The sequence below is a fragment of the Cryptomeria japonica genome, chromosome 5, assembly GCF_030272615.1.
Source record: "Cryptomeria japonica chromosome 5, Sugi_1.0, whole genome shotgun sequence".
Lineage (NCBI taxonomy): Eukaryota > Viridiplantae > Streptophyta > Pinopsida > Cupressales > Cupressaceae > Cryptomeria > Cryptomeria japonica.
In genome coordinates, this window is record NC_081409.1 from 134,818,071 (window position 1) to 134,843,079 (window position 25,009).

Here is a 25,009-nt window from a genome sequence, read left to right on the forward strand (position 1 = left end):
AGTCCTTGAATGAATTATCAGATTCTTTGAAATATAAATTGCACTTGTATTATCACACATGATAGGAATTATCTCATCATATATCACCTTGATATCTCTAAGAGTTTTCTTCATCCACATAACTTGAGTGCAACAAGATGTTTCCACAATTTATTCTACTTCTATTGTAGATAATGATACTAAATCATGCTTCTTTCTCAACCAAGAGACCAATCTATCTCTCAAGAAAAATGCACCACAACTTGTACTTCTTCTATCATCGGCACATTCGACCAATCAAAATATGTGTATGCTTTCAAAGTTAAGTCATCATTCTTCTTATACCACAAACCAAAATCTTAAGTCCCTTTTAAATACCTGAATACCCTTTTCACTATTGTAAGATGAGTTTTTTTTTGGATTAGCTTTATATTTGGAAACCAAACAAACAACAATCCACCTATCATAGGCCTATATTATTTTTGATCAACTTCTAGAGATCCATCATGCCTGCTTAACTTACAACCAATATCCATATGGGTTCCAAATGGATTACAATTCTTCATATCAAACTTCTTCAACATATCCTTGATATACTTGGACTAAGAAATGGAAATACCAACATTCTGGTTGTGTTACTTGAAGACCAAAGAAAAATGACAGCTTACCAATCATTGACATCTCAAATTCCTTATGCATTTCTTTTGCAAAGTTCTTGCAAACATCATAAGATCCAAAAATGATATCATCAATATACACAACAACTATTAACAATTTATCACCTTCAACTTTAAAATAAAGATTGTTGGAATCAAGGAATGCTGAGAGGGGGGATGAATTAGTGTTCTACAATTTTTAACTTTGCTAACCCGATCTTTCAACCACTTAATGCAAATGAAGAAAAGTAAAATGCATAAACACAAAATCAAGATAAACACCATAATACCACGATTTTTATGTGGAAACCTAGTTAAGGGAAAAACAATAGTGGGATTCGAACCCATAATATTAATATACTCTGTTAGAAGTATAAAAATATTACATAAGGGGAATGCACATGCATTCAAGCACACTGCCTAGACCTCACTGCTCAATTATAGGGGCTACAACCCTGAAGGCTCACTGCCTTATAAAATGATTATAAAAGATACAAGATGGTTTGAACTATTGAACAACATCTACAAATTATTAAGTATAATTCTGATTAAGTACAAAACACATGATCACACTCTACTCTGTTCTAATATTCTACATTATATTGGAGCACAAATCTTTCAACTGCACATGTGAAACTATGCACAATCGCTCATACACATTTTCCACACCACTATTGATATATCAAATGATCATATCAATCGATCTTATATATCCACAACATTAAATTAGATCAATTCCATGTCGGTCCAAAAATGTATTATATGCAACATGAAATGTGTTATACAAGTCGGCTCAATCTAATAAAAAGCATCATGCATACCAAAATAGATTGTCCACATGCTTCCCATATGTTGGCTCAACAACCTTGAACATGCAAGCAACCACCAAAATTACTCTACATGATCCACACACAAAATCTTCACACATTACTGTTATAAATAACTATTTTTCCAGAAAACTGTCTACAGGATCTTCCAACTTACTCAATTCACAACACCACAGGACATGAACCTAAAATACGGTAATTTAGACATCCACAATGTATCTTTGAGATCCACAGTTGCAAATACTTAACACAACTGAATCTCCACCCACTACATTGTACTCTACCGGATGACCTATTCTTCTCATCAAACCTCAATCAATCTTCTGGTATGAATGAATCATGAATTGCAGATTGGATATCTAACACAAGTTGCCATCAATGACAAAATTGGATCATCAATTTAGTATCTCTTGTTAATAAATATTACTATCTATAATACCTTTCCTAAATTTTTTCTAGAAGAAATTTTATTTTAACCTCACATACCAAGCTGTAGGAGCTTGCTTGAATCCATAAAGTGCCTTCTTCAGTCTGTAGACCATATTCAGATTCTTTGACAACTTAAACCTATCTGGTTGTTCGATGTATACCTTAAAGTTCTTATATGTAGTAAATACAAGAAACATCCTTATAGCTTCCATCCGAGATACTGGAGAAAAAGTCTCCTCAAAGTCTATACCTTCAACTTGTGAATAACCTTTACAAACTATTCTTGCCTTGTTCATTGTGAGTTCTCTATCTTCATTCATCTTGATCTAGAACACCCACTTTTATCCTATCAGATTTTTATCCGTCGATCTAGGTACTAATTCCCATGTCTAATTATTTTCTATCTAATTCAACTCCTATTCCATTTCCTTCATCCAACCTTCATCTTCATTGGATTTTGGAAAATTCTTTGGCTATACCTTGGACAAGAAATAGAAATTTTCTTGTTCACGAGTCTCAAAACGTTTTCTTCTTTTCTAAACTCCTTTGTCTTTGTCTCTAATGATCTGGTCTTTTGAATGGTTCTTTTGCACATATTTTGCAAGTGTCTTGGGTGCTTGTTTAGGATCCTTTTATTCTACATTTTACTTTTCTTTTTCTTCTGGGACATCCTTTTCTTCAATAGAAATATGGGTTTCTTCTATCTCAACCTAAAGTTTACGTACACCATAGTTCCATTTTTTACTCACTATTATTTCTAATCTCCACAATCTTCTTCAACCTCTTATTGTAATACCGATATGTGTTTCTCTTTGTAGAGTATCCTAGAAATATTCCTTCACATCAAACTTTGCCAAATCTTTCTCACTTCTTCTTATGTATCACTTGCTTTCAAACATTATAAAATACTTAACTATAGGTGATGTTCCATGCCATAGTTCATAAGGTGTCTTTTTGTGATTAACTATCACTTGTACCCTGTTAAGAATATAAATAGCAGTATGCACAACTTCTTTCCAATACACATTAGGTAGGTTGGCATCCTTCAACATAGTTCTAGACATCTCAACAACTACCTTATTCTTTCTTTCAACAAATCCATTCTATTGAAAAGTCCTAGGTGCAGATAATTGCCTTCTAATACCACTCTTTAAAAAATATATCGAATTCATTTGATGCAAATTCTCCTACACTATTAGACCTTAAATATTTTATCTTAGCATCCATTTTATTCTCAAATATAGATTTGAATGCCTTAAATCTATCTAATGCTTCATATATTTCTCTTAAGAAAGTAACCCATGTCATTCTAAAATTATCATCAATAAGCAACATAAAATACCTTTCACTATTTAGAACTCTTATCCTTGTATGTCCACATAGATCTATATGAATCAACTTCAAAGGCTTTAAAGTAAAATACTCCTTGTTCTTGAATTTGTTACTTTTTTTCTTTCCCATTTGACATTCATTACATTCTATATTAGTAGATTTGATATGTTGGTATGAGACATTGCATGTATATTGAGATGTTGTCATTGATGGCAACTCATATCAGAATTGGCATCCACAGTTCACGTTTTCACCATTTTGAAAGATTGATTGAAGATTGATCAAGTATTGGTGAGGTCCAGTGAGAACAATGTATCCGATAGAGTATACAACATTTTGGTTGAGTATTTTTCTTTCTGGATCTGGGAGATGTGTTGTGGATATGCAATTTACCTTATTCCAGGTTTGTGACCTCTGGTGATAATTTTTATGTAAGTTAGAAGATCCGGTAATCATGTTTTGGCTAGAATAGTGGTTATTAGTGGTAATGTGTGATAATTCATTTTGTAGGTCTTGTGGATTGATTTTGGTGATTGATTATGTGTTCGAGGTTGGCAATCCAACCTGTGGGAAGCATGTGGACATTTTTTAAAAAAGCTTAGTTTTTTTATCATATTGAGCTGACTTGTGTACACGTTTCATCTTTTGTAACGTGTTTTTGAAGCCGACATGGTGGTGACCTAAATTGGTGATGCAGATATAAAAGATAGGTTTATTTGATCATTTTGAATATAGAAGATTATGTAAGATGTGTGAATGATCGATTATGCACAGTTTCATGTGTGTAAGGTGAAGATTGGTGTTCTGGTATGTTACAAAATATCTGAACAAAGGAGTATTGTAGGGAAGAGTACGAATATGTTTTGTGCTTAATCAAACTATACACATGAATTTTTTGATGCTATTTCATAGTTTAAAGTATATTTTAATCTCTTACAACCATTTTGTAAGGTAGTGAGACTTTCGGGTTGTATCCCTTATTTGTAAATTGAGCAGTGAGCTCTAGGCAGTGTGCCTAGATGCATGTTCATTCCCCTTTTGTAATATTTTTATACTTTTAGCAGAGTATATTAATATTGTGGGTTAGAAGCCCACTGTAGTTTTTCCCTTAACCGCATTTCTACATAAAAAGTCTTGGTGTTATAGTGTTGTTGATCTTTTCTTTGTGTTTCTGCACTTTAATTTCCTTCATATGCATTAACTAATTTAAATGATAGATTGTCGAAGTTAAAAATTGTAGAACACTGATTCACCCCCCTCTTAGTGTTCATTAATTCCAAAAAATAGTATCAGAGCTTAGTTCCTCAAAATAATTCTAATAACTTGAGGAAGATCAAGGAAGGTGAATCAATGGATTCTGGTAGTCTTAGAAAGCATCTTGTTGTTACTCTTGAAGATTTTGATCATTGATGCAAGAGCATCCCCGGTTCTTGGCAATCTTGCATCAAGCAAAAATATTTCCTTTCTATTTTTCTTTCTGTTTTGCAGTTTCAACATTTTATTCTGCATTTTCTAGCATTGGCTCACCGGATCTTGAGGAGTTGTATTTTACTTGAGGACTTGATCATCTAGCTTATTCCCAAACCACAGAGAATTTGGATCATTTTTTGACAAGTTATCGCTACCAGTTTTTGAGATAATTTTCTAGTACCGGTTGCCTGGACCTATTTGCATTGGTGATCTACTAGATCCCTTCTGTAGCTTGTGGAGCCCTAAGCATTGATTATGATGTTCCTTGGCATGTGGCCGACCTTCCCTTTGATCTAAATTTCATCCTTTGGATTTTCTGGAAGAATTTTTTGGTAGACGTGGACCTTGTTGGTTTTACACATTTGGTCTTGTTCTTCAGAAATTGATCCCTTTTTGGGCCGACTAGATTGTCATTGAATATTAGAATGCGAAAAATCTAAGGAGTTAGACAAAAAATAGAAGATATATCTTTAGTTTTGAGGTCCCAGTTTTGACCTGTTCTGTAATTGAGCATATTTTAGCAGGCCTGTGAGCTAGTTTCTATAACCTAGAAGTTACTAGTTGATTGAAATCAGTTTCATAATATAATTCATTCTATTATGCATTTCCTCCATCATGTCCTTGTGTTTCCATTGTGTTTACTCTTGCTGACCGGTCCAAACTGATCTCTTTGAGGTCCCTCCTAATCGGTGACTGCACCAAGTGGTATCAGAGTGAGATTTAATTCCAGAGATTGCGTTGTCTTGAGAATTTTGTTGTGGGGTGGCAGATTATGGATCCGATCTGCAGCTACAGAGGACTAGCGTGAAGATGTCACGAAGAGGAAATAAGAATGGTGGAGCCCGTGGGAATGCACACCTGACAGTGATGGAAATGTTGAGAGAAATTACAACATGGTTGGAAGCCATTGAGACAACCTAGAGAAAAGGTCAAAATATTGAGGATATAAGTGAAGATGAAGCAGAAGTATCCTCGATAGAACAAGTAAACCCACTAGTGATTGAGCCAGATGAAGAGAGGTTTTTGAGGGTTTTGAGTAGGGAAAATACTAAACCACATTTTACCCCACTGAAATATGATGGAAAGTTGAATTCAAATTAATTGATGGATTGGATCTCAGAGATGGAGAAATATTTTGATTTTGAAAACACCAAAGAGGAAAGGAAGGTGAAATATGCCTGCAACCAATTGAAAGGACATGCATCTCTTTGGTGGGAGCATTTACAGGTTGATAGATAGAGAAGAGGTAAACAAAAGATCAAAACATGGGATTAGATGGTTGCTAAGTTAAAATCAAAATTTATGCTAGCTGAATATCAAGTGAATCTATTCTGGAAGTTGTAGAATTTGAAGCATAAGGAATCTAGTGTAAAGGAGTATATCGAAGCAATCTACAAGTTGAATATTAGATCCAGACATGTTGATGATGAGGTTGAACAAGTTGCAAAGTACTTGAATGGATTGCGGATGTCTATACAAGATTAACTCAGTTTGATCAAATTAAAGAGTGTTGAAGAAGCTTACCAGTATGCCTCGAAAGAAGAAGAGAAGCTGAACAAAAAACATGAGTAGAGATAAAGAGGTAGGGGTGGAAGGTTTTTTGGATGAAGATTTCAAGGAGGAAGAGGATATACCGGAGGTAGAGGAACCTGTACAAATCAAAACAAGGATAAGGAAGTAAGAAAAGATGGTGGTTCATACAAGCAGGATGATAGAAATTTCTATCGGAGAAGAGAACTTGATGGTTACCAGAATGAGAATTTTAGAAAAGATGACAAAAGACAAGACAAGAGAGTGTTCAGAGGAAATTTCTTTAAGTGTGGAGGAGAAGGACATCATGCTTTTGAGTGTAAGAAGGTGGAGAATACCAGGAGAATAACAATATTGGAAGAAAGCCCCACCGGATCAGCTAATAAACCAGAAGATTGAGAATTGTTGATGATGAGGAGAGATTTGTGTCATATCAGAGGAGATGAAGAGCCCTTGTAGAGGAGGAATTTGTTCAAGACCAAATGTAAGGTATACATCAAATGCTGTAAAGTTGTTATTAATAGTTGTCGTTTAGATAACCTTGTTTCAGAAGAGATGGTCAGTAAGTTGAATTTGGAAAAATTGAAACTGTTAGGATAACCAGTGAACAACTGAGGGGGGGGGGTGAATCTGTTGTTAACAGATTATATCATTTAATCCACTTAATAACCTTAAACTAGATTAAGTACTGGTAAAGCAGAAACAAATACCGGTAAACAATACAACTTAACAATTAAATAGATAATCAATGCAAAGCAACCATACCACATAACACCATGATTTGTATGTGGAAAAATCGAAAAGGGAAAAACCACGGTGGGAAGCCCACCCACAGTCAAGTGATACTTTTGTAGAAAGTATGTGTTACAATGAGGGGCCTACACATGCAGGAAGGAACACTGCCTAGAGCATACTGCTCATTACAAAAGAGTCTCACTGACTACAGAGGTTAAAACCACCTCAATATATATGGAAAACAATCTAGAATAATGAACTGATAGAGATAGCATCTACCATGCTTTATTATAGTCCCGGTTAAACTCAATACAAGAGGCCTTTGACCTCTTCCTTAATCCCTATTCAATTACCTATGATTGACCAAATCTCCTTCGCATATGATATTACATTCCACGACCATGAACCTTATTCCATTCCCATACCCTGATCTACAATGAGATCTTACATCATTTTTATACAAACCCTAAGGCCTAAACCAATTAGGTTGGCCACCTAAAAGATATTACAATAATATCATTACATAAATCCATATTACAATGATATGCCATGTCAGCTTAAGACCAAAACAACAATAACCAATCCATAGAACATCTTGAAACATCCTGGTAACATGTAGAGAACACGTTATCATGATACCGGTCCATAACCTAGATAGGTACTATACCTATTCTAGGTCCACCAATCCAAAGCAATGCCTTCAAGTAGTTGAAGCAAGATCAAAGAACATCTTCAACATCCTCAAATCCATCTAGAAGCTGCACCAACACCACTTATGCATCCTGACAAGATTCCTCAGTGAAAGCTCTACTAGTTAAACCTTAAACCAATGCCGGTAAAGGTTTACAAGAGTGTATGATAGCATCTGATTACCAAGTCAATACCAAATGAACAAAACATACTCAAGGAACATGTAACACATGAAATCAAACATACTCCATTGATCCAATCATACCGAAAGTGTCCAATAGATCGTCTCTTTTGCTGGTAACACTAGATCTTCTACTGATAACCAAAACTTGTCTATCGGTAACCAACCATAATAGCTAGTGTTGACATTAATGACAAAACATCAATGCAACACATAATCAATTCATCCATAATGCCAACAATCTCCCCCTTGGGCATTGATGGCAACACTAGATGTGAAAAACATCTAAGTACCAAGAAATGCCAAACAAGTCTCCCCCTTTGGAAGAGAACAAACAATCTCCTGAATATTAGTAACTCTCCCCTTGTGAATGATATCTCTGCAAGGTTCTGAATTTATTTTTTTCACATTACTATCTCTCCCCCTTTGACATCAATGCCATAAATCTGACAAAAATATCAAAGCAATAATATAAACCTCTGAATCTCAAAGCTGACTACTCCCCCTGAGTAGTAGCACCACTCATCAGTGTCAGAATGAATAATATCTTTGATAATGCATGCCAGAGTGATGACAAACTGCATCAATCAAGTCTCTGCAGGAGGTACAAAAACCCCTAACTTGTCTCTCAAACACAAATGATTCCTTAGACAATGGTTTAGTGAATATATCTGCAATCTATTCTCTAGTGTTCACATAATCAAATTTGACTTCCTTTCCTTCTACCTTGTCCTTCATAAAATTATACTTTATTGATATATGCTTAGTCTTAGAGTGAAATACTAGATTCTTAGACATGTCAATAGCTTCAGAGTTATCACAGTAGATAACTACTAGTTCACTACAATTTACCTTGATATCCTTCAACATTTGCTTCATCCACAAGACTTGAGTGCAATTAGTTGCTACTACAACATACTCAGCTTATGCAGTAGATAAAGAAATGCATGACTGTTTTTTGCTAATCCATGAAACTAGTTTCTTTCTAAGAAAGAAAGCTCCATGAAAAGTGCTCTTCCTGTCATCAATATCTCCTGCCTAATATGAGTCAGTATATGCACAGAAAGTGAAATCATCATTTTTAGAATACCATAAACCATATTCTGTTGTTCCTTGCAAATACTGGAATATCCTTTTTACTACACATTCATAATTTTCTTTAGGATTAATTTGATATCTTGAAACAATACTTACTGCATTCATAATATCCAATCTAGTTTGAGTAAAATATAATAAACCACCAATCATAAACTTATACCTTATCAAATTTACCAGTGTAGAAGTATCCTTGATAGATAATTTCTCACTTGTCACCATAGGAGTACTTACTGGTTTGGAATTATCCATACCAAACTTCTTCATCAATTCCCTCAGATACTTAGTTTGATAGATAAAAGTGCCTTTGTCAGTTTGAGTAATCTATAAACCTAAGAAAAATCTCATTTCACAAATCATGGACATTTCAAATTCATTTTGCATATTGTTAGCAAATTGCATGCACAGTTTATCTTGTTCTCCAAAAATGATATCATCAACAAATACTTCAATAATCAGAATATCATTATTAGTGATCTTATAATATAAACTATTATCAGCACCGCCTTTAGTAAAACCAAGCTTCAAAACATATTTATCCAACCTTGCATACCAAGCTCTAGGAGCTTTTTTCAATCCATATAAAGCTTTCTTCAATCTGCAAACCATATCTTTTTCATCTGTTAGTGAAAATCCATCAGGTTGCTCAATGTATACTGTTGGTATTTTGGATATGTTGATATGGTTTTGTCATTGATGTCAACACTTGTCAACACTTGTCAACACTTATCAGCACTTGGAGATCTTTGGTTATGTTCACTGGCAAGTCAGTGACTTATGCACAGTCACCGGTATTTGGTTCACCAGCAGGTTATATTGTTCACCGACACTTGGAATGACTTGGAGAATACTTGGTTATGTCAAAGACATTATTCGATCACTTGGTTTTGGCAATTTGGTTATTGGTCTATTCAGGTTTGCATATTTGCTGTTACCGGCAAATAGGTCCAGGTTATGCACTGGCAAGCATATCTATTTCAGATCAACATGACACGTTATGGAGATGATTTATTATTATTGTAAATTCATTGAGCTGACATGATGCATCACTTATTGATTCATTTGTAATTGATTTTATTGTAATATTCTTAGTGAGCCGACCTATTCAATTGGTCTTAGGTTATGGTATAAATGTAAGATCTCATTTGTGAGATTGATATGCGATAAGGAAAAGGATTGTAATAAGGTATATGATAAATAAGTAGAGCTATACATGTAGACATCATTTGAAGATTGAAGGAAGGTTTTTGTGACCCCCCCTCCCTCCTCAGTTGTCTCTAGGACCTAACATATACTTCTTCCTCAAGTTCACAATTCAAAAATGCACATTTAATATCCATTTGATAAACCTTATAGTTCTTATAATCTACATAGGCAAGAAATAGTCTAACAACTTCAATTATAGCTACAGGTGTGAATGTCTCACCATAATCAATTCCTTCCATTTGAGAACATCCTTTACAAACCAATCTAGCCTTGTTTCTTACAACTTGACCATCATTGAGTTTATTCCTACAAATCCATTTAGTTCCAATAATATTCTTATTTTTAGGCTGAGGAACTAAAGACCAAGTCTCATTATTCTCTATATGATCTAATTTATCTTCCATATCCTTTAACCAATGTTTATCGTTACAAGCTTCAATAACAGATGCTAGTTCAATTAGAGAAATAAGACATACCTCTTCATTTGCTAGTCTTCTTCTTGTCATAACTCCCTTGTTCCTATCTCCAATAATTTGATCTTCAAAATGTTTTAATCTTACATACCTTGGTGTCTTCTTAACTTTAGGTTCACTGCTATGATCATTAGTCATAGTTGAATTTTCTGATTGTGTCGGTGTAACTGTCTCAGTTTCTTGTACTGGTTGAGGTATTGCTAGTTCATTTATGATCATCTCCACTACCGGTTCCCTATCATATGATATAGATTGATTTCTATATTGCTCATCCACTTTCACATTATCACTTTCCACAATTTTCTACAATCTTTTGTTATAACATCTATATGCTTTTCTTTGAATTGAATAACCAAGAAATATCCCTTCATCACATCTAGGATCAAACTTTCCAATTGAATAATCTCTTTTTATATAGCATTTACTTCCAATTTTTTTGAAATATTTAACATTAGGTGTATGTCCAAACCATAATTCATAAGGGGTCTTAGCAGTTTCACCTTTGATGTGAACTCTGTTGAATGTAGAGACTGCTGTACTCACTGCTTCTCTCCAGTAGATATGAGACAAATTGGATTCCATCATCATAGACCTTGCTGCATCCAAAATGGTTCTATTCTTTCTTTCCACTACTCCATTCTGCTAAGGAGTCCTAGGTGCAGATAACTGTCTCTTGATTCCATTTGTCTGCCAATAATTATTAAATTCATGAGAAGTGAACTCACCACCTTGATATGATCTTAGACATTTGATTTTCAATCCAATTTTTGTTTCAACCTTTGCTTTAAAGATCTTGAATTTCTCAAAGGCTTCAGACTTCTCCCTAAGAAAATTCACCCACATTATTCTAGAACAGTCATCAATAATCAACATGAAATTGATGAATGCTAGGGGGGGGGGGTGAATTAGAATATCAAAATATGCTGAACTCAAACACTTAAACAGTTTAGTAGATAACCAGTATGACTGATTTACTAATAAATTGGTTAAGATAAATGCAAACCAAATAGCAAACAAAGCATTCACCCACAAAAGCACAATCACCATAACACAAGATATTTGACGTGGAAAGCCAAATGGGAAAAACCATAGTGAGCAGAAACTCACAATTAACTATCTGCAGAATAGAAACCAGACCGGTTAAGATCATACAATGTTCTTCACCACAATGGATCCTGTTAGGAATCTGGATCTCTGTTAGGAGATAAGTCCTGTTAAAGACTACCTTGTGAGAGGATTTCAGATTCATAGTTGTGAACCACCTTGTTAGAGGATTTACAAAGGCTTTGCTAGGCCTACCCGGTTAAGGGTTTCAGACTTGTCAAAGATGTGAGTAATCAACAAGTGAGTGATCTAGATACTAGCACAGTATGCTTGGTTAGATCCTTGATAGCTCATTGTTAATGCATTTCAGCATTACTTCCATCTTCAATATTACTCTTCACACAGACCTAATCTTCTCTTCTATGATTGCACATAAAAAACCTCATCATCATCTAAAACCCTAGACATGATGTCCTTATAAAGGAGTCTGATTTCATGTTGGTCTAATAGGATTAAATTACAAGTTCCTAGGTTCAGTGCATCTAGACACATTTGGTAACATGACACAAAATCACCGCCAAAGTGTCGGTGGATGATAACTCATCACAGAAATACTGGTTGGTAACTCATCACAGAGTAATATCGGTTCATACAATTTACCGATTACTGGTTGCCAAAATGAAGACTGAAAAAATGTTAACTACCGCTTTGTTCCTTTGTACCGCTTGAGTTCTTTAGTCAAATTGGGACCAGTAAACATCTTCTGCAAAACACCAATAGTCTAAAGACTATAATACATAATGCCGGTTGGAACAAATACCGGTTGAGCATAACTCATACATCAGGAAAGTGTACACAAAGAAAGTGTGTGTCCATCAATGACAATCACAACATCATCAAAATGCCAACAATCTCCCCCTTTGGCATTGATGGCAACACTTAGGAAAATTTTGACATCTAAGTGTTTTTACAACAAAAATATGCCATATGCAAAATTACTCCCCCTAAGCATATACACTATCCCTTTTGCAGAAATTACAACGTATACTACTCCCTGAAAGAGGTAATATGAAAGTATACATGAAATGGTAACATTCACCAAAATTTTAAATAGTACTCCCCCTTTGCCAACAATGACAAAGTACTACAAAATAACCCCTATTTTTCATTATCATTAAAATTGAGTAAATGTTTATGACAATAAGGAATGAAACTTGTCAAATAGATTTAAAATCCTGCAAAAAAGTCTTCATGGCTAATGACCATGACTCAAGTAATGAGGTAGCGACCTCACTTTTGATCTGCATATGAGATACTTGTTCTTCCATGGCATCAATGGTACTCATCTCTTGAGTTACCGTTAGGGCTTCTAGATTGAGAAATCACTTCTGAAGAATTTGTAGTCTGGGTAATAAGACCAGTTGGAGCTCCTGCAAATCTCTTGACCAATTGTTGATCTCTAACTCTATCCTGGCAGACTGAAGTTGAAAATGATGAACTATTTGCCCATATGTAGTGAAGGAATCATATGGCATCTTGAAGTTGCTTATGTATGCCTACAAATATGATTGGAGTTTCTTTTTTTGGGTGAGCACATCATCTCATAATAGATGGGGTTGGCTGATTTTTCTCAAAAGGAGTTTGCCCTCATCCATAGCAACACTTACATCCTTCTGTTGTTTCTAAAGTTGAGACCAGAGCTCATTGAGTTTCTTGACTAAGGCAGTGTTGAGTTCCTTTTCATGCTTCTTCTTTGCATTTGCTTCAGCAACTTTTGATAGTTTTGATACTTAATATTAAGTACAGATGCCAAGCTAACAAGATGAGAGTGGGGAGGGGGGGGGGTGAATCATACAAACTTAATCTTCCATAAAAATTAAGTTAATATATTCAACCTTGTTAATATATACTTTAGCCTTATAACCAAAACTGCTAAACATGCAAACCCATAAGCATATAAACATCATAACACTCATAACACCAGATTTAACGTGGAAACCCAAATAGGGAAAAACCACCATGGGATTTTGGATCCACTAAGAAATATACTCTTCTAGAGTATGCTTGGTTAAAAGCAAATCCTGTTAAAGATTACAAACACATTACTAGATGTGACCTGATTAAGGGATTTCCCTCAGATCTATTAGGATCTTCACCTTGTTAGAAGTGACCTTGTTAAAGAATTTCAAACACTTAATAAGAATGTCACCTTGCTAGAGGGTTTCACAAATAAGACTGTTAAGTCCACTCGGTTAAGATATTTTCTGTCACTTTACAAATTAACAATAATAAAATCTATCTGCAACTTCACATCTAAAAAATGCTAAAGTAGATTCTTATTTATTCAATACAATCTAGTCATAGGACTTATCTTGTCCTTTTGCTGGGCTCTATACTCTGTTATCAAAATAGGTCTTCAAGCTTCAGTGCTCGGTAATCACTATGTAGCATCCCTGTGCTTACACTTGCCCGAATACATTGTTTATCAACAGTTCCTTATTTATAAACAATTTGCCAACCACTTAATCTCCTTGATCACATATCCCATGATCAATCATAGCCATCAGATCTTCAAACTTAACCAGGTTCAATGTATCCTTCGATCTGAAAATGTTTTACCCTACCTTGGAACTTGTATACATTTCTTGGAACTTATGCTAGGGTATTGCGGTTCAATTTGAGCTGTAGATCTTCTTGCCAATCTTCCTTTGCCATAGATTCTTTAACAAACTTCATGCATGACATACCAATCATTTAATCAGTTCCAGCTCATCAGCTTCCTTCATTAAATAATGCTTTTATTCATTCAATGCTTTCTGTTATTACTCGGTTTCAACTCGATAAATACTAAACTTCACTCGGTAGACATTCTGCCTTCATTAACCGATAGTGATAACCTTAGGGTTTACTGACTAGGTTCCTTAGGGTTTACTGACTAGGTTCTTTGCTCGGTAACATAGTATAGTATTAACCTTACAATCAACAACATATGTAGGATATCAAAATAATCTAAACATCATGATCTCATCATTGTCTAACTCGGTAATAGTTGCCCATTGAATAACTTATTCCTCCCCTTATTCATCACATTCTTTCTGTGTCTTTTACCGACATCTTTATACTCACCAAATCATACTTCTTAAGATATGGCAACATCATACTAAATTAGAAAATCAATTTCTTGACATCAATGAAAAAATAATAATATTAAGACAGTAAACATCCTTAATCAGTTATACCCATAATCATCAACAACCTTCTCAATATCCTTATTGAAATGCCAACAATCTCTTATTGTAATTGGAACGCCAACAATCTCCCTTTGTCTATTATAATACCAACAACTTCTTCTAGGCATTGGACCTAGTCCTCTACAATGGTACATAGAAGTTTAAGCTTTGACAAAGGGGAATCAGTACTAGGGAGGTTAGTACTGGGAATCAAACTGGTAAGAGTATCAACTGCAGTTTGAATAATATCTTGTTCCTTTTTCCTCCTCAATGCTTCCAATCGTTCCTATGCAAGCTTTATGCTTTGAAGGAGCTTAGATTCATCTGCAGATTGGAGATCAATAGGATTGGTGATGTCAACCGGGTTAGCTTTACAGCTGGTTGCCTTGGGAGTCTCCGCTTGTTTGGCTTGTTCTGCTTCCTTCTCCTCTGCTGCTTTTCTCTTTTCTCCTTCTTTCTTCTTTTGTTGCTCTCCTTGTTTTTTCTTCAGTTCTTCCTTCTTCTTATCTTCTTCCTCCTTTTTCTCCTCTTCTTTCTTCTTCTCCTCTTCTTCTCCTCTTCTCCTTTTCATTTCTCTTCTCTTCTTTTCTCTTCTCTTCTTCTTGTTTCCTCTTATCTTCTGCTTTCTTTTTCTCCTCCTCTTTCTTTTTCTCTTCCTCTTTCCTTTTCTCTTCCTCTTTCTTTTTCTCTTCCTCTTTCTTCACTTTCTCCTTAACAACCTTTTCCTTGTCCAGTTTCTCCTTTTTTGCATCTGGAGTGACATCTTCAACATCCAATGCATCAACATCAATAGTATCAACCTATTCTATAATTATTTCTCCTTCACCATCAAATACCTCATTCGGTTTTCCCGAGGATAGGTCAGGTTCTTGTTCGGCCTTCTTGTTGGCCTCAGACACTTGATGTAACCAGACAATGACTTTGGCATGTAGATGAGTGTCCTTATCCACTTCAGAGGTTCTACCTTCTAATAGCCTAAGTCTTCTTCTTCTCATGAAGAAGAGACCTTTATTCTTGTCCATAATTTCAAATAATTTAGAATTGGAGGCATCGGAAAAGTATCGAGAAAATATTTTCTCCCTTATTTCCTATTCTTTCTCAATGACAATGCACCATTTATTGTCCAAAGAATTGTATAAAGAATCAGGTGTCACCGATCTAATTTCAGATGGCAATTGGTCATTAACACATAGATATTTTATCGTTTCCTACTCTACTTCTTCCTTCTCATTATCAAAAAAATCATCAAAATACTCTTTTAAGTAATCAAGCACCTTTCTCTTGATATTGTTTAAGGTTATTTGACAATGTGTTAGAGGCTTATAAGAAGAGATGTCTATATTTACTGGTGCTGATGATGTAGGTGCATTATCGGTAGATTTAGTCTTTTTGCTTGATTGCCTAGTTTTCTTAGGCTACACTTCCAGTACGATATCCTCTGACTCCGGTGAGTTGTCTTTTGTCTTCTGCTTCCTCTCAAATACTTTAGCAGGTGCAACTTCTGGTTTCTTCTTGGTAGGTGACCGCTTGGTCACTTTTGGGCTGGCTAAGGTAACCGGTGTCGATAGCGATGGCATTGCCTTGCCCTTTTTCATTGTAGGATCTTCAACTGGTGTTACTCTCTCCAGGTAGGTGCTGGTTCACTTTTTCTTAGCATCTAGAGGTGAGGTAATCAGGGTAGAGGCATACCCATCCAACATGTCATACATCACTTCATACTACATAGGTTCTATTGCTTCCTTTCTTGGCTCTACCACTTCCATGATGCATTCATCTACCTTTATGATAAAAAAGATGTCATCTTCATATTTCTTTACAATATCTCTATAAATCCTCATCCTTTGGCTCATTTTTTGTTTGAATTCATCAAAATAATTATTCAAAACCTTAGGATATTCGGTTCCCACCGCTTGAAGACTTTCCTTAATTTTCTTAGTGACCGGTTGGTCAGTAGACCATTGCATATCACCTACTCCAGGAAAATAGCCTTGAAAGTAGAAAAATAGGCCAACCAAGAGTTGTCCGAACCTGAACCTTAAAGCATTATCCTGTTTAATGGACTTTAGGTTCATAGTAGTTGCTTCTGCAAACAGGTACACAAATCAAATGAGGTGTCTTCTTGAATGATTCTGTATGCGGCATTCACTATAGCAGCGGGGACAGAGTTTATTCTGCTGGCATAAAACACCCGGTAGCTGATCACCATGCAATCATACTTAACCAGGTCATCTTTGATGGGATTGACAGTCATTCCTTGTTGGTCACTCAGAGAACCAGTGAGCTTAGTCATTTCAGTCTTGATGCACTTCCTTAAGGATGGCACCTCACCAATGTTACAAAAACCAGTGACGACATAAATTTCTTCTAGTGTGATATCATGTGTCCACCCGAGGTACATTTTACACCGTGTACTCTGCTCAAGATGATGCGGATGTGATCTTCCATGAACTCTTCAAGAAAATAAACTACATTGTGTAGTTGCTTCCTCTCTAGGATACTATATTCCGGTTTGATTTTCTTGTCATCCCCACAAAATAGACCTAGCTAGGAATGGATCACTAGGGATCCTATGTCTTCCAATTTGCAATCAATATAAGCTAAAATTGTTGGCATTTTAGTAGAAAGAAAGATTGTTAGCATTTCAATAAGGATATTGAGAAGGTTGTTGAAGATTATTTGATATAATTGAAAAAGGATGATAACTATCTTTATAACATTATTTTCTCATTGATGTCAAGAAATTGATTTTCTGATTTTGTATGATGTTGCCATATCTTGAGAAGATTGATTTGAAGAGAATTAAGATATTGGTAAAAGACACAAAAAAAATGTGATAAGAAAGGGGAGAAATAAGTTATTCAATGGGAAACTATTACCAAGTTAGACAATGATGAGATCATGATGTTTAGATTGTTTTGATATCCTACATATGTTGTTAATTGTAAGGTTAATACTATACTATGTCACCAAGCAAAGAACCTAGTCGGTAAACCCTAAGGAACCTAGTTGGTAAACCCTAAGATTATCGATATTGGTTAATGAAGGTAGAATGTCTATCAAGTAAAGTTTAGTATTTATCGAGTTGCAACCGAGTTATGGCAGATCGCATTGGATGAATACAAGCATTATTTAATAAAGGACAATGATGAGCTGGAGTTGATTAAATGATTGGTATGCCGTGCATGAAGTTTGTTAAGGATCTATGGCAATGGAAAATTAGGAGGAAAATCCACAACGTAGATTGAATTGCAATAACCTTGTGCAAGTTCCAAGAAAAGAATGCAAGTCCCTAGGCAAGGTAAAACATTTTCAGATTGAAGGATACATTGAACCTAGTCAAGATTGAAGATCTGACAGCTAAGATTGATCATGGGAAATGTGATCAAGGAGATTCAGCGGTTAGCAATTGTTTATAAATAAGGAATTATTGATAAACAATGAATGCAAGCAAGTGTAAGCACAGGGATGCTACATAGTGATTACTGAGCACAAAAGCTTGAAGACCTGTTTGAATAACAGAGTAGGGAGCCCAACAGAGGGACAAGATAAGTCCTATGACAAGATTGTTTTGAGCAAATAAGAATCTGCTTTAGCATTTTAGATGTGAAGTTGCAGATATATTTTTATTACTGTTATTTTGTAAGTGACAAAAAATCTCTTAACCGAGTGGACTTAATAGTCTTATTTGTAAATCCTCTAGCAAGGTGACATTCTAGTTGAGTGTTTGAAATCCATTAACAAGGTCACTTCTAACAAAGTGAAGATCCTAACAGATTTGAGGGAAATCCCTTAACTGGGTCACATCTAGCAATGTGTTTGTAATCTTTAACATGATTTGTTTTTAACTGAGCATACTCTAGAAGAGTATATTTCTTAGTGGGTCTGAAATCCCACAATGGTTTTTCCCTATTTGAGTTTCCACGTTAAATCTGGTGTTATATGTGTTATGATGATTATGTGTTTATGAGTTAGCATGTTTATCAGTTTTTGGTTATATTGCTGAAGTATAAGTTACCGAGGTTGAATCTGTTGAAAATATTGAAGATTAAGTTTGTATGATTCACCCCCCCCTCTCATCTTGTTAGCTATTGGCATCAGAACTTTATAGAAATTTCTTCCTCAACTATGACTCCAGTGGGTATCTAGGATAAGGCATTGTATTTCATCTTCTTTTGGATAAAATTCGCTGAGTCTACAAGTGCACTAGAATTGGAGTGTGATGCAGAAGCCATGATTAAGTGATAGACAAAAATTTCAAGAAATACCTTCACACTTTGAAATTTAGGGTTTTTCAATGTTGCTCACAACACACCACTTCGGTTGTAGGAATACCGCTTTGATGGTCTTCACTTGATTGATTGAAAATGATCTCTGGATTCTTCTGCAAGATTTTGAATTTACTTTGAATCGCTTGTCAAATTTCTCTTTATCGCTCTACACTTGAAAATTCTTCGCTCGAAAATAGATAAGTGAAAATGGCGTCAAAAATCCCTTTTAAATGAACTTTCACCTACCATAATAAATTTTCCACTGCTAGGGTACAAACCCTTATTTTGCCTTTTACCACTTCAAAATCTTCTGCCAATTGATAGGTAACATATATCGGTTAAGGTCTTTTACCGATATAAACCAGAGGTTCAAATATTTCACCGATATGCTCCCCCTAAGCTTTTCTGAAGCTCAGTTTGCCAGTTCAGAGACTTCCACACTAGGTGTAGAAACCAGTTCATCTTGTGACACTTCTTCAGGTTTCTTTTTCTGTGTTTTACTCATTCCTGCTTGAGTGGTTTCAACATCAATCTTCCCTTCTAGAGTGATCAGTATATTATCCGATATGTTATTTCTCATCCTGCAGGTTCTGGCAGTGTGTCCCGATTTGTTGCAATGATAATATACCATTCCAGGTGTTCTCCATGGTCCATTGTTCATACTACCATTCTTCCTTCTACATGTTGTAGCAGTGTGACCGCTACCATGATAGATCAAATAGGTTTCTCTCCAACCAATTGCCGCTTGATAGCCACCACCACTTGACTGATGGTCATAGGCATTATACCGGTTTGGATTCTAGTTCACAGTGGGTTCCAGGATAACTCCTTGAGTCCTTGGAGGGTACCTCCCATTGTTGTGCAAAACAGACCTGCATTCAAATGCTCTATGCCCAAAATTGTTGCATGCATAACAGTTTCCATTGAATCTATTGGATCTAAGCTTATTGTTTAGAAAATAAGGAAAGTTATTGTAAGCCTTATTTCTACACACATTAGCAGTATGTCCTTCCTTGAGACAATTAAAGCAAACATATTTAAAATTTTTCTTACCTTTATCCTTTGATGCTACATCTTGTGTTTCAGAGGTCTCACCTTCCTCATAACCGGAGAAACCAAGTGCAATGGTATTCTTTACCGGTTTTGTTGATTCAAGCTTTTGCTTTAGCTTAGTAGTACTTTGATTGAATTTGGCAAGTATCTCCTTTGACTCAGTAAGTTCTTTGGAAATAGAAGCATTGGATTCCTTCAAGGTTGCATTCTTAGAAATAGCCATGTTTAGTTCACCTTGCATTTCTTCTTTTTCCACTTTACTTTCTTGGAGATGAGCAGTAAGGGCACTGATTTCTTGCTTCAGCTTGGAGATCTCATGATATTTGTCTTTTACTAGATCTTTAGCTTTCCTTCGGTTCTCAAGCTCTTGACACATTCTGGTAGTTAGTCCTTCCAGTTCCCTTCTGAGGTTGGCATTAGATTCATTCAGTTTTTAAACTTCTTCAATTAGGGCATCCATGTCTGCTTCATCAAAAGAACTGTTTTCAGTAAGCTCCATTAGTTTCTCAGCATGCTCTCTTCTTTTTGCCATAGAGGCTTTATACTTGACTTTGAGTTCATCATAGGCTCTCTCAGTTTGAGTGAGATGATGAGTAAGTTTCCTCATAGTGTATTCCCCCATATCTCCTTCCAAGTGGTTAGACTTATAGAAAGGTTGGCTCTGATACCAATTGATGAATACTAAGAAGGGGGGGTGGGGGGTGAATTAGTATACCAAATAATGCTAAAATCAAACACTTAAATAGTTTAGCAAATAACTAGTATGATTGATTTACTAATAAATTGGTTAAGATAAATGCAAACCAAATAGCAAACAAAGCATTCACCCACAAAAGCACAATCACCATAACACAAGATATTTGACATGGAAACCCAAATGGGAAAAACCACGGTGAGCATAAAATCACAAGTTACTATCTGCATAATAGAAACCAGACCGGTTAAGGTCAGGCCAGTTAAGGTCATACAATGTTCTTCACCAGAACAGATCCTATTAGGAATCTGGATCTCTTTTAGGAGATAAGTCCTGTTAAAGACTACCTTATGAGAGGATTTCAGATTCACAATTGTGAACCGCCTTGTTAGAGGATTTACAAAGGCTTTGCTAGGCCTACTCGGTTAAGGGTTTCAGACTTGTCGAAGATGCAAGTAATCAACAAGTGAGTGATCTAGATACTAGCACAATATGCTTGGTTAGATCCTTGATAGCTCATTGTTAATGCATTTCAGCATTACTTCAGTCTTCAATATTACTCTTCACACAAACCTAATCTTCTCTTCTATGATCACACATACAAAACCTCATCGTCATCTAAAACCCTAGACATGATGTCCTTATAAAGGAGTCTGATTTCATGTCGGTCCAATAGGATTAAATTACAAGTTCCTAGGTTCAATACATCTAGACACATTTGCTAACACGACACAAAATCACCGCCAAAGTGTCGGTGGATGATAAATCATCATAGATATACCAGTTGGTAACTCATCATAGAGTAATACCAGTTCATAAAATTTATCGATTACCAGTTGTCAAAATGAAGACTGGAAAAATGTTAACTACCGCTTTGTTCCTTCGTACCGCTTGATATCTTCATACCGCTTGAGGTCTTTAGTCAATTTGGGACTAGTAAACATCTTCTACAAGACATCGATAGTCTAAAGACTATAATACATAATACCGGTTGGAACAAATACCGGTTGAGCATAGCTCATACATCAACAAAGTGTACACAAAGCAAGTGTGTGTCCATCAATGACAATCACAACATCATCAAAATGCCAACATAAATACCTATCACCTTGAAAGCTTCTAGTCCTTGCTGGACCAAATAAGTAAGTGTGAATCAAATCAAGTACATCATATTATTTATCATATATGCTCTTTAAAGAAGATCTAAGTTTCTTTCCCAATTGACATTCCTTACATACTGGATTATGAGGCTTCATAATCTTAGGTATATCTCTAACTTCCTTAGTTGAACTGATCTTAACAATACAATCAAAATTAACATGACACAACCTCTTATGCCATAACTAAATCTCATCAATATGAGCATTCAATAATGTCTTATTACTAGTGTTCAAGTGAAATATATTACCTCTAGTCTGAATACCGTCTGCAATCTCCAAACCAGTCTTGTTAATGATTTTGCATTTTCAATCTTTAAACTGATGTTGAAAATGCTTGTCCACCAATTGACCAACACTCAAAATATTATGCTTTAAACCTTCTACATAATAGACATTATCAGTATCATGCTTGCCATCCAAAGAAATAATACCTCTACCTCTGATCCTACATGCTTTGTCATCTCCAAATCTGACTTGACTGCCATTGTATTCTTGCAGGGACAAAATGTTTCCTTTATCTCCAGTCATATGATGTGAGCATCCACTATCAATTACCCATTCATCCTTATCTTCAACTTTTTGTGCCAGGGCCTTTTCTTCATTTTTGATAGCCGGTTCCAGTTTATCTTCTTTTAAAGCATAGAACACCCATTCCTTTCCATTACCGGATCCACTACTAGAGTCTTCTGCCGGTTCATCTCCAGATTCATCACTTAGTCCTTCCTCATCCGCTATGTAGCATTGTTTACTTTTCTTGAATCTATATCTGTTCTGGTTAGGCTTAAATGATTTCTTAACTCTTTCCTCAAACCTTACATTCCTTTCAGGACATCTAGATGCAAAATGACCAATCTTATTACATGCAAAACATTTAAAAGGTGCTTTTCCTTCATACTTACTTCCTGTTGGTCCTTTAGGTATCCTTCTAGCAAATAAGGCTTCAAGTTGCTCAAATTATTCACCTTCTTTCCTCATGTCTTCCAATTCTTTTGCATATAGAATTCTCCAATCACTTTTGCTGGTGGATGATGATGATGATGCAGGAAAAGCAGGTTCCAACATTACAACTCCAGAAGATCCAAATTCTTCAAGCTCAAAAGTAGATAATTTCCCAATTAGAATGTCTCTGTTAACTGAAGAGTTTGCCATTGTTCTCAACTCATTCATTGCAGTTGCCTTCATCTTGTAAGATGATGGAAGGTCTCTCAAGACTTTGGAAACTATTCCATCTTCACTCAAAAATCCTCCACAACATTGAATTCCCATAACAATCTCATTTACTCTTTCCATAAACACAACAATTCTTTCATTATCTTCCATCTTCAAGTTTTCACATCTTACCCTGTAACCATCAAGTTTAGCAATTTTGATAGTAGGTGTTATCATTCCCACAGATACTGAGGGGGGGGGGGGGGGGGGTGGTGAATCAGTATCTAATTGGCAATAAGATTTTCTTAACTTAAAACATGTAGAGCATATTAATACTGTGTACCGGTAAATAGAAAGTAATGCATTAAATAGAGATTAAAAAAACCACATGAAAAACACACCATAACACAATATTTTAATGAGGAAACCCGGTGTGGGAAAAACCTCAGTGGGATTTGTGACCCACAATATTCACTTACTAGCCAATAAGAGAATATTACTGCTACAAGAGGGGCCTGCACATGTAGGAAGGCCAAGTGCCTAGAGCTCACTACTTAATTACAAAATGGGAAGTCTCATTGACTTACAAAATGGATTATATAAATCCAATGTCTTGTACTGCTTCAAAATCACATCTACTATGCCAGATCCAGTACCGGTTTATAGCTCTGCTTCTTACATAAACCCTTAACCTATAATTCGCATAATAGGTCTACCTTATTTTGCCTAATTACATTCCTCCATCTCTTACAAAATGTTCTACAATGATCTCTCTTATATAAGAGTCATTTTACAATAATAAACAAAATATATTAACAACAAAATTCCTGTCGGCTTCTGTGCTGGTATGCTTGCTTTCACTGCCGGTGTCGGTGGTCTGTGTGTTGGTGTAGAATCTAACTTTGTTGGTGCCAGTGGATTGCCTTGCCAATGACATAGGATTGTAAGGTTGCCATCAATGACAAAACCTTCAATCATCTATAATGTCTCATTGGAGTGTGCATTTTCCAACAATCTCCCCCTTTGGCATTGATGGCAAAACTCATGAGAAAAATTCAGAAGTGTATCCAAAAATTGAAGTCCAAAAATGTGTGCTCCCCCTGAGTAGATGATCCCTAAGTTATTGGATTTTTCTCATACCACTACTCCCCCTTTGGCATCAATGACAAAGGTTGTCAAAGTGTCAATAGAGTGTAGTTTCTTGTCTCAACCTTGTAACCAGTTGGTTACTATCTGAAAAAGTTCTGCCAAAACCAAATTTAGGCTTTCAAGAGACTTTTTACTGTCTTTTATTGCTGCCTCTGTTCTTTGAACTATATCGGTGAGGTGATGCATTTTCTCTGCCAGTTTTTTCTGTCCTTGAACTAATGCATAAGATATTTCTTTCCTTAAACATGCGAGGTAGTCCAACTTTGGACTTAATCTCCATTCTAGATCCTTAGGCTTACTTTTTATTTTCTCCTTTTCTCTTTCTAGCTTTAGTAACTCTTCCTCAAAACCTGTTATCTTTTGCTCAAAAATTGATAATGAATCAGATGAATTAATAAAATTGTTAGCTAGTTGATTTATTTCCTCCTGTATCTTTCTGATCTTCTTGTCTATATCAACTGTAAAAAAGTTAGTCTTACAAGTATCTTTGTACAAAGTTTTGAATTCTTTTAATGTGCTACATAATTTGGTAGAAGTGTGTCAAACTTCCTTGTACACTTCTTTATTTGTTCCTCAAGGAATTTCTGTTTTTCCTTTTCTAACCTCTCTTTGAATGCATCCTCCTTTATTTGTTCAACTATCACTATGTTGTCGGTAAT